Here is a 17,063-nt window from a genome sequence, read left to right as displayed (position 1 = left end):
TCTTTTCTCTTGTTTTACCTAGTATTGTCACGAACTTCTTGCCGTTATTGGAGTTTAGGATCTTCTGCCAGCGATTGGTTGCTGTTCTGTGCGAGTCATTTATACTGTAGATGTGCTTTTTTTGTTGTGTTTGTGGGAGAGGGTGAGCATGTCCCCCTACTCCTGCACCATCTTGTCTCCTCCTGAGTTTTCAAGCTCTCTCCCATCTGTTACTTAGTCATTCCTCGTGAGAATTCTCTCAAATTGTGCAGCTTATAGCCACAGTTTACAGATAAGCACACTGAAAAAGCCTTTTCTCCCATGTCTGCTCTAGTGACAATAGGTCATTTAAATGCTCGAGATGTTTTCAGTTAGGCGGCTTTGGATTCTGTTCTGCCAATTCGGCTGCTAGGATGTAACTGGAGGCCCAGTTACATGGGTGGGTTATATGGGTGATGCTGCTGCCACAAAGACTCTGCCTTTACAGACATGAGAGTTTAGAGAGGGTGATCCTCATCAGGCATTTCCTTAACCAGGGACGCTGCCACAGTAGAGCATAGTGTTCCATTCCTCCCACATGGAAATTTTCCATCACTTGAAGGACCTTCAAATGCAAGGAAGCTACCAACTGGATTAGAATTCATCCTTCATAAGCAGATAGTTCATATACCCACAATAGGTTGCATACCATGTTTTTTACACGTGGTACATATAGACTTAGGGCTGTATTAATAACTCTCAGGTTCATTCTATTAATCTCTTCACATCGGCTGCACATTTGTCTCACATTCCTTTGGAGTTTCTATACAGATAGAGACATTATTTTTAAAGTCAGGTTGCAAGCAGCTGGTATAAAAGAAAGACTTCTGTGTTCTTCCCACCCAACCGAGACCAGAGAAATTGCTTTTCTAGTAGATAACAGTAGAAGAGAGGTGGATGATAACAGAGGTCTTTCTTGTGCTGCTCTCATATTCCTTTCAGATGATGAGGCAGGAAACCACCAGAAACTGATCTACTATGTGAATGTATGATTTCATCATGCTTCATCTCCTTTAGGTTTCTGGGTGGTATGCAAGGATAAGGGTCCTTGAATGAATTTAACCCTCATTCTTCATTCCCAATATTATTAAAGCTGTGATTAGCCTTAAGGTTTAGGTTTAAGATGAGGGTTCATTATATGAATTAAGTATTTATTTGTTCAGGAGGCAAATAAGGAAGACACAATGGATTGAATTAAAATTCCTCAGAGGAGCTTGGCAGTGGCCAAACCTCATAAACTAATTGAAGGAACTGTCATATTATACTTAGCAGTATAAAACCTTGGGTTGCAAGGGAGAGTTAGATCTGAATTACTCTGAGAGTTGTTTACATTAACCAGTGTTTATTCTTTTAACTAGATTTGTTTCTGAACTGTTCTGACCTAGAAGGGCATAATACTCTAGAAAAGTGAGATTATCAAGCAACATTTTTTTTCTATAAAGATACATAGTTTTTCTAATATGATTCAAATCTGAATCACTTTAAAATTTGGAAACTGTATAAATTTGATGCATGTCTATGATAAGTCTCTGTAATATAAATTTGGACAAATAATTCTCTTTTCTAACATCTTAGATGACTTTAGCTATATATATGTAGATAGTCTTAACACATGTAAATTCAGGAGTTAGAACAGTTGTTCTCATGGCATATGGAGTTCCAAGGCCAGGGATCAGATCTGAGCACGTGTAGCAAATAGGACCCTTAGACCATTATGTTGGGCCAGGAATTGAACCTGTGTCCTTGGAGCTGCAGAGACACTGCAGATCCCATTGCACCAGAGTGGGGACTCGTGGGGAGATTTTTAAATGTACATTATTTTTGTGCCTTCTATAGCCTTACTGAGTCTGAATGTCAGGGTGCAGTGCTTGAGAGTATTTTTAGCTTCCCAATTTATTCTGCTGTGAACTGTTTGAAAAATACTGTCTTAAAGTGCATGTTTAATATAATTCGCCATCATCTGGATAAAATAATGACAGTAATTCTTTGTGTAGAACGCTGCCATCCATGTGTGTTAATACTTAATGTAAGCATATGTGCTTATATATTTATAAAACATCTTTGGATGTTTTTCTCCAGAGGACTGGGGATGAGGCAGGGGTGGAAGAGATATTTACATTTTACTTTATAAACTTTATCCATTTAAACCATTTGAAACTATTTCTCATGAGTTTCTAGGTTATAAACATGCATGTGTGTGGAAGGGGGTTGTGTGTGGGAGATGAGCACATGCTGTGTGTATAAAGTCAAAGGATCTAGAAAAATACTCTGTTGCATTCATTTGAATACCAGGCAGATTTTCATTTCTCCTAAGAAAAAAATCTGTTCTCAGTTTATAAAAATCATCAATTAATATGTCCATTCTTCATCTCTCCCCCATCCCTAAACCCTACCACATAAGTATTTACAGAGTTCTCCTATGAGCCAGGCCCTATGCTAGACTTTGGGAATATAAGGCAAGTGACATGTGGTTGGCAACCTCAAATACTGGCAGTTGAAACATAAGCATATAAAAATATGTGTCATATAAATCCATCTCCAAATACCTCATCTAAAAGATTGAAGTGTGAGTCAAAAATTTCTACTGAGAGTCTAATATGTTTATTGCAAAGGATAAGGTTGAAAATACTGTTTATTGCTCTATTGCCCTCTCTTCCTCTCTTTTGTGGGATAATCACCTATTTCCTCCCAATATTTTATGTTATTTTATTTTATTCCGTGTTTCTTCCATAGTGCCATAACCTTGTACTTTGTTCTCAGATTAAATTCTTAAGCTACCAAGATGCCACCCAAAGGAGGATAGAGGTAAAAGGAAAGGATATTTTGAGGACTCCATGTTATATACCCAAACTATTCCATTTTCCTGGAATGTCCCCCTTTCCTTCTCTTCCTGTACCCTTTTCTGCTGTATAGATTTGTCCAATATACACTCATTTCCTATCTGTTCATCTAAATATCCTCCCTGCTAATTTGGAAATATATTTATGAATTTTATTTATTTATTTTTATTTATTTACTTATTTATTTATTACTCAGTGAATTTCATTACATTTATAGTTGTACTTACAATCATCACAACTAAACTTTATAGCATTTCTATCCCAAACCCAGCAGTGTATCCACCCACCTACCAATCTCTCTCATTTGGAAACCATTAAGTTTTTTAAAGTCTGAGAATCAGTATCTGTTCTGCAAAGAAGTTCATTATGTCCTTTTTTAGATTCCACATGTAAGTGATAGCACTTGATGTTGGTGTCTCATTGTCTGACAGACTTGACTTAACATGATAATTTCTAGGTCCATCCATGTTGCTGCAAATGCCATTATTTCTTTCCTTTTAATGCCTGAGTGATATTCCACTTTGTATATGTATCACATATTCTTTATCCACTCCTCTGTTAATGGGCACTTAAGTTGTTTGCATGGCTTGGCTACTGCATATAGTGCTGCAATGAACATTGGAGTACATATGTCCTTTCAAGTCATGATTTTCTCTGGATAGATGCCCAGAAGTGGGATTGCTAGATCAAATGGTAATTCTATTTTTAGTTTTCTGAGGAATCTGCATTCTGACATCCACAGTGGTTGCACAAGTTTGCCATCCCATTAACAGTGTAATAAGGTTCCCTTTTCTCCACACCTTCTTTTTTTTTTTTTTTTGGTATTGAGCTTCAGGGGATATTTGTAAATTTTGGAGATTAATCCCTTGTCAGTTGATTCACTTGCAAAGATTTTCTCCCATTCTGTGGATTGTCTTTTCATTTTGTTTAGGGTTTCCTTTGCTGTGCAGAAACTTTTAAGTCCTTTTTTTGTTTGTTTGTTTGTTTTGTTTTTATTGGCATTATTCTAGGAGGTGGATCTGAGAAGATGTTGCTGTGGTTTATGTCGGAAAGTGTTTGGCCTATGTTTTCCTCAAAGAGTTTTATATGATTGGATCTTATATTTAGGTCTTTAATCCATTTTGAGTTTATTTTTTCTGTGGTGTTAGGAAGTATTCTAATTACATTCTTTTACATGTGGGCTGTCCTGTTTTCCCAGAACCAGTTATTTAAGGGGCTATCTTTTCTCCATTGTATATTCTTGTCTCCTTTGTCATAGATTAGTTGACTGTAGGTATTTGGGTTTAATTCTGGGTTTTCTATACTGTTCCAATGATTTATATTTCTGTCTTTGTGCCAGTAAAATAGCAGTTTTGATGATTGTAGCTTTGTAGTATAGTCTGAAGTCAGGGAGCTTTATTCCTCCAGCTGCATTTTTCTTTTTCAGGATGGCTTTGGATGCTCTGGGTGTTTTGTGCTTCCAAACAAACTTTAAAATATTTTGTTCTAGTTCTGTGGAAAATGTCCTTGGTAATTTGATAGGGATTGCATGGAATCTGTAAACTGCTCTGGGTAGTATAATCATTTTGATAATATTGATTCTTCCAATCCAAAAGCATGTCTTTCCATCTGTTTGTGCATCTTTGATTTCTTTTATCAGGGTCTTATATTTTTCAGAGGAAGGACTTTTGTCTATTTAGATAGGTTTATTCCTAAGTATTATATTCTTTTTGATGCAGTGGTAAATGGAATTGTTTCCCTAATTTCTCTTTCTGATCTTTTCTTGTTAATATGTAGAAATGCAGTCGATTTCTATGTATTAATTTTGTATCCTGTGACTTTGCCAAATTCATTGATGAGTTCTAACAGTTTTCTGGTAGAGTCTTTAAGATTCTCTAGGTATAGTATCATGTCATCTGCAAATAGTGATAGTTTTACTTCTTCCTTTCCAACTTGGATTCCTTTTATTTCTTTTACTTCTCTGATAGCTGTGGCTAGGATCTCCAAAACTATGTTGAATAGTAATGGTGAGAGCAGACATACTTTTCTTATTCCTGATCTCAGTGGGAATTCTTTCAAGTTTTGACCCTTGAGAATGATGTTAGCTTTGGGTTTGTCATATATGGCATTTATTATATTGAGATAGGTTCCCTCTATGCCCACTTTCTGAAGGGCTTTTAATCTGAAATGGGTGTTGGATTTTGTCAAAGGCTTTTTCTGAATCTATTGAGAGGTTCATATAGTTTATATTCTTCAGTGTATTCATGTGGCATATCACACTGTTTGATTTGTGGATATTGATGAGTCCTTTCATCCCTGGGGTAAATCCCACTTGATCATGATGTACGATCCTTTTAATGTATGTTGCATTAAGTTTGCTAGTATATAGTTAAGGATTTTTGCATCTATGTTCATCAGTGAAATTGGGCTGTTATTTTATTTTTTGGTGGTATCTTTGTCTGGTATCAGGGTGGTAGTGACTTCATAGAATGAGTTTGGGAGTGTTCCTTCCTCTGCCATTTTTTGGAATAGTTTCAGAAGGATAGGTGTTATCTCTTCTGTAAATGTTTGATAGAATTCTCCTGGAAGCCATCTGGTCCTGAACTTTTGTTTGTTGGAAGTTTTTTAATGACAGTTTCAATTTCAGTACTTGTTATTGGTCCATTCATCTTTTTGATTTCATCTTCATTTGCTCTTGGAAGATTATACTTTTCTAAGAATTTGTCCAATTCTTCTGGGTTGTCTTATTTATGGGCAGGTAGTTGCATGTAGTAGTCTCTTATGATCCTTTGTATTTCTGTGATGTCCATTGTAATTTCTCTTTTTTTGTTTCTACTTGTATTGATTTGAGTCCTTTCTCTTTTTTTCTTGATAAATCTGGCTAAGTGTTTATAAATTTTATTGATCTTTTCAAAGAACCAGCTTTTAGTTTCATTGATCTTTTCTATGGCTTTCTTCATTTCTATTTATAGATTTCTGCTCTGATCTTAGATGTCTTTCCTTGTGATAACTTTAGGTCTTGTCTATTATTCTCTCTCTAGCTGCTTTAGATGTAGAGTTAGGTTATTTATTTGCACTTTTTCTTGTTTCCTGATGTAGGCTTGTATTGCCATAAATTTCCCTCTTAGAACGGCTTTTGCTGCATCCCATAGGTTTTGGAGTGTTGTATCTTTGTTGTCATTTGCTTCTAGGTATTTTTTTTAATTTCTGCTTTGATTTCTTCAGTGATCCATTTGTTGCTATTAGCATGTTGTTTAGTCCATGTGTTTGTGTTTTTTGCATTTTTTCTTGTTGTTGATTTCCAATTGTATAGTGTTGTAGTCAGAAAAGATGCTTGATATGATTTCAGTTTTCTTAGTTACCGAGGCTTAATTTGTGGCCAAGAATGTGATCGATCCTAGGGAGGGGATGTTCTGTGTGTACTTGAGAAGAATGCGTTTTCTGCCTCTTTGGGATGGAATATCCTATAAATATCTATTAGGTCCATCTTGTCTAATGCTTCATTTAGGGCCTGTGTTTCCTTGCTGATTTTCTGAATGGATGATCTGTCCATTGCTGTAAGTGGGGTGTTAAAGTCCCCCACTATTATTGTGTTATTGTCAATTTCTCCTTTTAAGGTTGTTAACAGTTGCCTTATATATTGAGGTGATCCTATGTTGGGTGCATATATATTTACAATTGTTATATCTTCTTCTTGGATTAATACTTTGATCATTATATAATGCCCTTCTTTGTCTCTTATAATATTCTTTATTTTAAGGTCTATTTTGACTTATATGAGTATTGCTACTCTAGCTTTCTTTTGATTCCCATTTGCATGGAATGTTTTCTTCCATCCTCTCACTTTCAATTTGCATGTGTCCCTAGAAGTGAAGTGGGTCTCTTGAAGACAGGATATATATGGGTCTTGTTTTTGCATCCATTCAGCCAGTCTATGTCTTTTAGTTGGGGCAGTTAGTCCATTTACATTTAAGATAATTATTGACATGGATTTTCTTATTGCCATTTTACTAACTCATTTGGGTTTATTTTTGGTGCTCTTTTTTCTTCCTTTCTTCTCTTGAGCATTCATCTTATGGTTTGATGGTGATCTTTAGTGTTGTATTTGTGTTGAATTTTCTTTTTTTTTGTATCAATTGTAGATTTTTGGTTTGCAGTTACCCTGAAATTTTGATATAGGTGTCTGTGTGTATATATGTATATATATATGATATATACACACATATATATCATATATATATGATTGTTTTTAGTGGTTTTTCTCTTAATTGCAAGTGCAACTCCAGTGTCCTTCATTTGTACCCTCATCTTCTCATGATTTCTGATTTGGTTGCATAATTGTGCATGGTTGATTTACTATTTTTACCATATATATACCATTACTTGTGAGCCTTGTCATTTGTGGTATTTTTGTTTCTAGTTATGGCCTTTTCTTTTCTGCCTAGAGAAGTTCCTTTAGTATTTGTTGTAAAGCTGGTTTAGTGGTGCTGAATTCTCTTAGTTTTTGCTTATCTGTAAAGCTTTTGATTTCTCCTTCAAATCTGAACAAAAGCCTTGCTGGATACAGTAATCTTGGTTGGAGGTTTTTCCTTTCATGTTAAGTGTATCATGCCATGGCCTTCTGGCCTGGAGAATTTTTGCTGAAAAACTGCCAGTAACCTTATCGAGGCTCCCTTGTATGTTGTTTGCTTCTTCTCCCTAGCTGCTTTCAATATTTTCTCTTTTTCTTTAATTTTGGTCAGTTTGATTAATATGTGTCTTGGGGTATTCCTCCTTGGGTTTATTTTATGTGATACTTGTTGTGCTTCCTGGATTTGAGTGAATGGTTTCTTTCCCATGTTAGGGAAGTTTTTTATCTATTATCTCTTTGAATATTTTTTCTGTCCCTTTCTCTCACTCACCTCCCTCTGTCATCCCTATAATATGAATGTTGGTACATTTAACGTTGTCCCAGAATTCTCTGAGACTCTCTTCATTTCTTTTCACTATATATTTTTTTTCTCTTTTCTGTTCCACATCAGTGATTTCCACTAGGCTGTTCGCCACCTCACTTATTCATTATTTTGCCTCCTGAATTCTGCTCTTGGCTGCTTCTAATGAATTTTTTATTTCAGTTATTGTGTTTTGCATCTCTGCATGCTTAAGTTTTAAATATTGTATTTCTTTGCTCAGTGTTTCCTGTAAATTATCCATCTTTGCCTCCAGTTTATTTCCAATGTCTTGCATCATCTTCACTATCATCAGTCTAAAGTCTTTTTCCTGGAGGCTGTTATTCTCCAGATCACTGAGCTGCTTTTCCGAGGTTTTTTCTTTGTCCCTTATCTGAGTTATATTTCTCTGCCTTTTCATTTTTATAGGTTTGTGGTGTGGTGTCCTTTTTGCAGACTATAGAGTTGTAACCTCTCTTACTGCTGTTGTCTTTCCCCCCTTGAATACCAAAAGTATACAAAATCTGAAAGAAGTGAACTATACAAGGCAAAAGAAGAAAAAGGATTTGTTCATAAAATTTCATTGAGGCTCAAACATAAAATTAAAAATCCAGGAGTTCCTGCTATGGCACAGTGGGTTAATGATCCACTTGTCTCTGTGAAAGCACCAGTTCAATCTCCAGCCCAGAGCAGGGGGTTAAGAATGTGGTGTTACTGAACTTGTGGTATAGGTTGCATCTCTCTCTGGGATTCATTCCCTGACCCAGGAACTTCCTTATGCTTCTGGGGTGGGCAAAAAATAAATGAATAAATAAATAAGAGAAAGAAAGAAAATCCAAAATACTTGTCAAGAGTGGGGCAGAAGTTTGATTCTAAGATGTTTAACTAAAAGAAAATGACTTAAAATAATAAAATGATTTAAGAATATAATTGAATGTTCTCGGAAAGGACAACACTTTCTGATTGGCAGGTACACAGAACATTTGTACTCTTAACCCATGGTTAAGTGTTCTCCTTAACTGTTTTCCTTTCATAAGTTTTGGCTAATGTGTATCCCTTCTCTTTCAAGTGAATAATGTTCAGGCTGCAGGAAATTGGAAGTAAGAGGCCAGTTTTATAAATTAATTAAAGCTAGGAAATGGTCAAAATAATGTGCAGTTGGAGATTATGCAAATGAAGTTAAGGAGTACAAGCAAGCTTTTAAAATTATCTAAATAAATGTGTTATTTTCCCATCACTACTCAAATGATCCTGATGCTGCTGGTTAGGACTGGAGAGGGTGTAACCTGGAAAGCATGAGCCCTAGAAGGACAACAGCAAAGGCTCCCTCTTGATTTCCTTTCTCAGAATTCTATTCCACCATGAATCAGAGATTGAAGATAACTGAATTGAGAGGAAGTTCTCTGAACCTCATACTATCAGTCAGCCCTTATGAGAAAGCATTTAATTATTTCCATGGAGTGATTAAGATTGAGTCATTTAACACTTTTTAAGCTTGTGAATTTCATTTGTTGTTCCCCATACATACGTGACTTAGAGAATTACTAAAAGGAGTTTTGAATCATTTTCACATGCATCATCTAATCTGATTATCCAGCTCACCTGTGAGGAAGACAAACTAGCAAATAATGATTTATTAAATTCCATTGTGTTTCACACACTGTTCAAAGTTATTAAATTAACTTATTTAGCCTCTCCACAATCCTATGAAGTTTAAACTGTTATTTTCTTAGAGATGAAGCCATTGAGGCATGGAGAAAATATATTAACAACCCCAAGGCTATAGCTGGTGAGTGCTAGAGGATGGAATTTGAATCCATCCGGTTTGACTCCAGAGTCAGCCCCACTAGTCTTTCCCCACATGTTTCAGACAAGGAAATGGAAGCAAAGAGGTCATGCATTTGTATGAGTCCTAATACACATTTCTATGTGACGTAGAATGGAATAGAAAAAAAAGTCATGTTTAGGTCTGAAGTTATATGAAATTCAGGCTTTAAGCTTTTAATTAGTCAGGATCAGAAGTTAAATTTCTTCTAGTCTAAGCCTGAGTAATAGATACAGCTCTGTGAGGCAACATAGGAGCTAGTAATTACATGTCACTCTTCCTCCAAATGATATTCAAGCACACTGAAACAATAAGATACATGCTATTACACACACAAACACACACACACACACACACACAAACACCAAGTTTGGAATCCCAATAAAGAAGCAATTACTGCTGCCTGAATTGAAGCAGTGTACCTTCCTCGAGAGGAGCACTTGATCTGTCTCAGAATAACCAGAAAGATGACACAAACTTGTCCAACTCAAGCATTAGAATGATTTAAAAGTAGGTGAAGTGTGGTGGACAGTGTGATGCATTTGGGTATTTGCCTTACCTCTTCCAAATACGTGACCTTATGCAAATCCTTTGCCTTCTCTGAGCTTAGTCACTCCTCTGAAAATTAGGAAGAGAAAACCACCAGCTATGCAAGGCTATTATGAAGCAAAATAATTACTGTATGTGAAGATCCTTTATAAACTATAAATTGATATGTAATTTTAATATATTTTAATATATTTATATTGATTTGTATTAAATCAACATAAATATATGATTTCATTTGGTGGCTATGGCTTCTCAAATTCTTGAGCTGTGGCTTTAGTTCATGATATAATTATCCTTGGAAATGAGATAATGATACTTAGAAATGAGAAAGTGGCTGTAAGGGTTTTCTTTCAAAAAGTGGTACACAGTGCCTAGACTCTAACAGGTGCACAGTATATATTTGAAGTTTAAATGAATGATTAAATGTGTGAATTGTACAAATGAATGAATATCAAGTTCAGGTTTTCACCAAGTTTTTCATTGTTCCACCTTAAAGAAACTATGCCTTGAACCTCTGGACTGTGGAAAAAATACAGTATTAATATTAAACCTATTATTCTGGCCTGGGTCTCAGAATGAATGGCTAACAGCAGGGTTCCCATTTTGATTTTATTATTATTTTCTGTTTTTTGTTTTGTAGTCATGATTTGTTGCATTTTACCTGAAAAACACCTCTATGTAATAAAATTGTTCATTTTTCACACATACAAAATGAAAAGAATGTCTACTGGATAATAATTATTAATATGTATTCTCCTGACTGCTTTTCATTTCAGTTATTTTAAAAACTTTGTCAAAGAAATACTGAAAACTAAAAATATCTAATATTATGAGAACATTTTTTTAAAAGTCTCTTGCACACACGCCTTCTATCTTCCAATCTAAATTCCAAGATTTCTTTACTTTTAGCTACTGTTATCACAGTAGGTCTTATTTGAGCACAAGCTGAAGGATATGGGGAAGTTAAGCATGTAGATGTCTAGGAAAAAGTATTTTGAGGCAGAAGGCACAATTAGAGAAAACCCTAGCTGGAGGTGTGTCTGATCTTGGAGCTTGAGGTAAGCAGTGTGAGAGAAAATCAGAAATGTGATGGGGAGTGCAAGCCAGAGTTTGAGAAAACTTTGGCTTTCTCTCTGAATGTAATAGGGATATTTGCGAGCCTTGAGTAAAGATATTTACTGCTTTGTAGTACTTTTTAAAAGGATCATCACTGTGTTGAGGGGAAAAAAGTGTAAGAGATAAGAATAAAAGAAGAGACCAATTAGTAGCTCTACCTCCAACTCTGAGAATTTCATGTCTTATGTCTTTGAAATTTTCAGCACTTTCCTATTTTCTACCTTTCTTAAACACCTATTAGCTGAATGTTGGATCTTCTATATTGATGCTATATATTTCTTAGTTTTTCTCTTCAAAGTTCTGCCTCCTATTCTCAATTTTATTTCATAATTCTTTCACTGAAATTATTTTATTTGTTATTTAAATGCTTTTATTTTTTCCAGAGTGTCCAGTGGTTGAACTGTAGATACACTGTATCATAAATCATTTTATTTTATTTAGTTTTGAGAGTTTTACTTTGATTGATTCAGCTTAGTTTTATTTTTCCTATTTTTTTGAGTAATCTGAGCCTCTTCAATGGTCATTACTCCCCTATTTATCTTACTACTTCTTTTCCATTTTTACCTGTCCTAAAATATATGGTAATTCTTGGATCTCTGTTTATATCAAAGAATAGGCCAAAGAAAATCAAACTTAGAACCTTGTGCACTTGGGTGGGACTTTCTCTGTCTCATTTGACCACGAATAAGTGGAATGAATCTGGCCTTTAAGCTGGAGGGCTTTAGACACTCTAAGTTTGGATGCCAACATTTGTATTAAAAGTTAGAAAACTAAGAGTATATTTTGAATATAATTATTTTTTAATTGTATAAAGGAAGCATCCACCTTTCGGCCTTAGAAATATTTGACTGTTAGTCTTCTGTGAGTCAGGGTAGTGGAGGATTGACTATCTGTGAGCAGAATTTCAGTCTCCCAGTTTGCTATAACTGGTGTTGCCAAGTCTCCTGCTTGTGTATCTGATCCTAGGTTGAGGCTTCTATTACTGTGAACCATAAGCAAAAACAATGTTTTGCAAGCAATAATTGTTCTTATTTTGTTTTGAAAATATCACAAGTTCCTTGAATTAGAGAGGTTGAAAATATTTACCTGAGGAAGTGACAATTATGAGGAGATCTCAGTTATAAAAAGGTGGAGTTAACAAGGTGAAGATGGTAGAAAGCATATTCTTTTTCTTTTGTTTGTTTGTCTTTTTGCTATTTCTTGGGCCGCTCCTGCGGCATATGGAGGTTCCCAGGCTAGGGGTCGAATCGGAGCTGTAGCCACCGGCCTACACCAGAGCCACAGCAACATGGGATCTGAGCCGCGTCTGCGACCTACACCACAGCTCACGGCAACACCGGATCATTAACCCACTGAGCAAGGGCAGGGACTGAACCCGCAACCTCATGGTTCCTAGTCGGATTCGTTAACCACTGCGCCATGATGGGAACTCCATAAAAAGCATATTCTTGTCATAGCATGTTCAAGTTTTATTTTAGGAAGGAAAACAATTAAGTGAGATACACATTTAAGCTTTTTGGTGGTTATTTTATTTTGTTGTTATTTTGTTTTCACATTGTGGTTCATTCTCCATAGCATCTTATGAAATAAAACCATAGCTCCCACGGTATTTTTATATAAGATAAATAAGCTAAAAGGATTTATTGTATCCCACAGGAAATATAGCCAATATTTTTAAACTTTAAATGGAATATAATCTATAACAATTTTGAATCACTGTTTTGTCTACCTGAAACTACTTTATTATTATAAATCAACTGTTCTTCACTTTAAAAAAAAGAAAAAAAATTGCAAAGATGAGTAAGATAGTCTTTAAAATTTCTGGGCTTGTATGCTGCTGACTTTGAAAACAAAAATTATTTTATCAGCAAAAATTGATTTATTTGGAAATAGCAGAGAATTGTAATTAGGGACAAGAAAGTCACGACCAAAACTATAGGCAAGTCCAACAAACAAAGGAGAGAAACACTACTTCATGGAGTAAAAGGAGGAGATGGGAGAAATTGTCTTGAAGGAATGGAAATCCACTAGAGAAAAGGGTAATGATGGCCCCTCATTTGATGAATTGCTTGGATAGTCAGTTTCTTGTAGGAGATGCAGTGTTGGAGGGGTCTATAATAGATGATTCTTCCTGAAATTTACATTGAGTGGTGCTGCAAGAGCTCCCATTCTGGTCTCCCAACTCCATTTTAGTAAGACTTCTCTTTATTTTTATCATATTTATTTGTTTCACTTTATTTTTTCTTATTTAACATGTCAATATTTGGAATAACGACACAAAACTGAACTCAACAGAAAGACAAAAAAAAAAAACATAGAAATGCTATATACGGGATCAGCATTACTGTTAGAACTTCACAATATCACTTAGAAGCATCACTTTATTTTAGTATCCTATTAACTCTGATAATGAAAGCCCAACCATCAAAGCTTTTAAACTGATTCTCTCCTGACTTATTGTATGATTTCAAAAGCTTATGTCTGCATTGCTAACAAGATAATAGATTCATGAAGTTTGTTAATAAATGACCAGGGTGAAAGCAATAATAATAATAAAATAGAGAAACTCTAGACAGAATTTGATGCTAAATATTAGAGGAGACATAAATAGAGGGGGGAGTACTTATCAGTTAAATATGATCTAATAGAATGCTAAGTTTTTAGCAGTTTTATACTTCATTTGAAGAATGACATTATTCGTCAGATGTTCCTAAAGAGTCTAATGATACTGGTCTTTTACTTTGCTTAGATAAAAAATTTTAATATGTTCCTTTCCTTTCCTGTTCTTTAGAAATCAATCTAAACAAACTGCAAGAGCAAGGTGCAAAGTTTAGGAATAATAGAACCTTACTCAGTGAAAACATTGATTAAATACCAATACCAAAGCAAAAGTTAATATGGAAAGACTTTTTGGAATGGAGGGGATTACATACGGGGATTTGTATAATGACTTACCTGTTGAGTCAATTCTTTATTTTTATTTTCTCCTACGTGAAACAGATGCCATGGTCTTTTTCCTAAAGCACATATAAATAGAATTTTCTACTCAATAGAAATTCAGTAGCTTAACTAGAAATCAGAAGGAGATCATTTACTTTCAAGAGTTTATTCCATTGGATTTTAAAGATCTTCAATGATAAAGTCTTACAAATTTGATAGACGACTCATAGGGAGATATAAAATAGATTAACATTAGATGATATGTCTCACATTTTGATTTTTGATGTCTCTGTGTGTATTTGTGTGTGCATATGTGAGTGTGTGTGTAAGTGTCCTGGCACACACATATACAACTGTCCAGTACGTGTTGCTTCTAACATTTGGTGTGGTTGTACAGAATCTTTTTTTTTTTTTTTACAGCTGATGTACTAATATGCCACATAGACTCATTTTTAAATCTTTATTATTTTATGAAACAGGGTGCTTCCTGCTTTTATTAGGAGTAGCAAAATGCCTCTTATTAATATGGTTCAATATATTCCATTGCTAAAATCCTCCACTAAATCTGTGGCTCAGAAATGTTCTCCATTTTACATAATTATACCCTTGGAAATCACCATTTATGACTGATGAAAGTTGAATGTTGCAGCTTAGATTGTATGAATTATTCCTTCATTACAGTTAGACAAACCACCTGAAACAGATAGTAGATCATGTGCAAAAATACATTCAACGATGTAAAGTGTTTCTGACCTTATATCTTCTATCAGTGTTCAAACTAATCAAAATATGAAGAAAATAAATTGTGTCATTTAGAGAAAGTATACAATTTAATATACAACTTATTTGGCATTTTTTAAGCAGACTGTATGGGTGGGTTCTTTTGATCACCTCCCCTGTGATCCACACTATGCATTTACAGTTGGGCTTGCTGAAATAACAGCTGGAGCTTTTGCAGCAAGTTGTTCTGTCAAGTTGACTGGACTGAATGGTGATGAAATCTGTGACCTTGTCCACATCAACCCATTCCTCTACCCAACTGAGGTAACATCTCCAATTCACTTCAGAGTGTGTGTGCTTTTTCTGGCAGCAGATGAACACAAACAGGGTGTGTACCATGATGGACATTGGCAGGATTTTCTGCATTTCTGTCATAAAATGAAAGGCTTTCTTGAAGAAGCTTAGTAATTAATCACAATTAACCAAAGCATTTAGCTAAATACAAAGCTTCCACTACTAGACTTACATTGAAAAACATAGGAGATAATGCTGTTAATGTAAGGAATATTATTACGATGTCAGTGGTTTAGAAATGGTGATCTATGAAAAATCGGCAATCTCCTTCCTCAGGCCATGTTGTATTATCAAGCCAGATGCTGTCTAAAGAGAATATAGTCTTTTGCTCTCTGGAAAACCTAACTTGTACAACTTTTATTTATTCATAAAACTTGTCTTCGTCTGTCTGAGGCTGGTCATAGATCAGTTTCATTCTTTGACTCAGTCTATAATTAGCTCACCAAATCTTCCACTCATCTCTGAAAGCAAATGTGCTACTTCTTAATTTTGTCCATTTTTTTACATTATCACATAGCTTAGTGTCAAACTAATATGTTAGCTGGGGAATAGGTTTGATGAATGTTTCTTTTTTTTTCTTTTTTTTTTCTTTTTTCTTTTTAGGGCCAGGGATTGAACCTGCAACCTCATGGTTCCTAGTTGGATTCATTTTCCCTGTACCACGATGGGAACTCCTGATGCTTGTTTCTTATTTTTATTTGCCAGTGAAAGTGTATAGCGATATATAGATTTTATGACCTGTACATCCATCTTTATACAAGATGGTATCATTTTACTAAAGGCTCAACACCAAAGTATGTACATTTTCATAGCACTTAGTCTTAGAAACTGTCTTAATGGCTTTGGGAAAATTTTGTTTGCTTGGTTTTTTGTTTGTTGTTTTTTTGGTTGTTGTTTTTACACTTCTCATCTATCAGTTTCTTACATTATTGGAAGAGTTGCAGATCTTTATTTCCTGCTAAACTAAATTGTGTTACTGGAAAACAATCTAATTCTTTCCCATTTGTGAGAAGAAATGTTTCTGAATAGTCACCATAAACCTGAATTTGTTAAAATAATAGCAGAACAAGGTATATGTAGGGTCTATATATAAATATTTGTGATTTTTCTCTGTAAGAGGATATTTTGGAGACTGAAGCAGTGATTTAGCAATTCAGCTGTTGTATAAGTTATCTTATTTATCAGATGTTATACTTCAAATATTTATAAGGCCTAAAAGTTTTTGCTGGCTGTTCATCTTCTTATTTGACTGGTGAGGAAATGAGAATCAGAAAGGTTTCAGGAAACAATTTTATAATATATCTGGAATAATCGTATCCTTTACTCAGGCAACATTGCAGTGTGAAACACATTTGTGCTGGTATTTTTAAAGTAGAATTTATTGTAACATTCAAAAGTATACCTTAGTTAATTCATCTGATGTCTATATATCTACAATACACATCACCTCCATCTCTTTCATTGTTAGAAATAGAGAAGCTTATTTCTGTGGCCCTGGCTTAGGCCGGTGGCTACAGAAAAAAAAGAAATAGAGAAGCCAAGTGACTAAGTCAAAATATGTTGATGTCATTATGAGTCAACATCTTGCTTCGAATACTGTCTCTCTGTTTGCTACTTTAAACTCATGGGTTGTATATGGTAACCAAGTACCAAGTTCAAAAGCTTTCTGTGTTTGGCAAAATACTTTACAAATGCAAATTTGTATATTATTTCTCTGTTGCATGTAAGAAAAAATAGTAATTCCACAAACTCTGGAAGCTATTTTAACATTTGTTTCAACGTTGTTTTTGTAGA

At 34.8% G+C, this 17,063-nt stretch overlaps 1 protein-coding gene across 1 annotated transcript in view; it reads left to right on the top strand.

Moving 5' to 3' along the window:
* The window catches only part of LOC125116320 (catenin alpha-3), a gene marked incomplete at its 5' end in the record, with an annotated part of 829,627 nt that overhangs the window by 704,009 nt on the left and 108,555 nt on the right, over window positions 1-17,063 (top strand). The gene's annotated exons all lie outside the window — the stretch shown is intronic.

The sequence above is a fragment of the Phacochoerus africanus genome, chromosome 15, assembly GCF_016906955.1.
Source record: "Phacochoerus africanus isolate WHEZ1 chromosome 15, ROS_Pafr_v1, whole genome shotgun sequence".
In the NCBI taxonomy this organism is placed as follows: domain Eukaryota; kingdom Metazoa; phylum Chordata; class Mammalia; order Artiodactyla; family Suidae; genus Phacochoerus; species Phacochoerus africanus.
Note: the sequence above shows the minus strand (reverse complement) of the source record. Positions and strands in the feature narration are given on the sequence as shown.